The sequence below is a fragment of the Lathyrus oleraceus genome, chromosome 6 (assembly GCF_024323335.1).
Source record: "Lathyrus oleraceus cultivar Zhongwan6 chromosome 6, CAAS_Psat_ZW6_1.0, whole genome shotgun sequence".
In the NCBI taxonomy this organism is placed as follows: Eukaryota; Viridiplantae; Streptophyta; class Magnoliopsida; order Fabales; family Fabaceae; genus Lathyrus; species Lathyrus oleraceus.
In genome coordinates this window covers 15709247-15710336 of record NC_066584.1, presented here as the reverse complement: position 1 = coordinate 15710336, position 1090 = coordinate 15709247, and the positions used below count along the sequence as shown (strand labels likewise).

The window sequence follows — 1090 nt, the reverse complement described above, 5'->3', positions numbered from 1 at the left end:
ATATATATATATATATATATATATATATATATATATATATTCATGGCTAGATATATGTTCAATTTTATTTTAAATATATTTGTATTTATCAATTTTAATAATCATATTGTTCATGGCTAGAATTACTATTATTATTATTATTACTTCAATATGTATGCAAAAATTTATTGACACTAAGAACAAATTTTGAAGGTGTTTGGATATTTTTGTAGGGATAAAAAATAAGTTAATTAAAAGCATTGAGTTGTTTGGAACGAAAATGAGTGGTATATTGATTGTATTTTGTAAATTGAAAAAGAAATTGATATAATAAGAAAAATCTCAATAAGTCTCATTAATCCATCCATGCTTAGAATTAGAGGGGTACAAGAGGAAAGGGTTGTGAATACTTGACAAGGGCCCGCCCAAACATAAAACAGAAAGCCCAATAAAAATATGAATATCTCAATTGGTGAAACGAAACGAAGAATAAAAAGTAAGTGCGCCGTTGCCGGGGATCGAACCCGGGTCACCCGCGTGACAGGCGGGAATACTTACCACTATACTACAACGACTCATTTGTTAAAATTATGTTTTCCGAATACACCACTAATTAAGATACGTTTATTTTATGCTGCATTATTAATTGATGACTATACATTGTTTGTGCTTCGTTTTCTCATTCCATTTTATGGTTTCATACTTTATATATTCATAATTCTAACTACACCAATTTATTAGTTGGATTACTATTTTTTTTCACCTTCAAATTCCTAATTCATTAATACTCATGTTCTTTTTCTTATATATTATGCCTTCCTTTCAGTTACTATTGCACTTAATTAAATTATTTATTTCTTCTCATTCAAAATATTTGTATTATTTTATCAATTTCACACAAATTTTTTAAAACTTTTGTATGAAAAAATATTATGAATTACATTATTATACAACTATTCTTTTATTAATTTTTGAGAAAAATCATTTCAAAGAATTGCAAGTAGATAGAGAGTAATAAAAATTATGAATTACATTATTAATTCTTTTTAAAGTTTCTTAGAATTTAATAACATTATAGACTAAAAATTATGTTTATGTGGACTTATAAGGA

General features: G+C 25.2%; 1 non-coding gene across 1 annotated transcript; it reads right to left on the bottom strand.

The window, feature by feature from the left end:
* Positions 1 to 482: 482 nt before the first annotated feature.
* On the bottom strand, positions 483 to 554 carry TRNAD-GUC (transfer RNA aspartic acid (anticodon GUC)). Its single transcript has one exon. It is a non-coding gene; the product is annotated as a tRNA-Asp (tRNA).
* Between the last annotated feature and the right edge of the window lie 536 nt (positions 555 to 1090).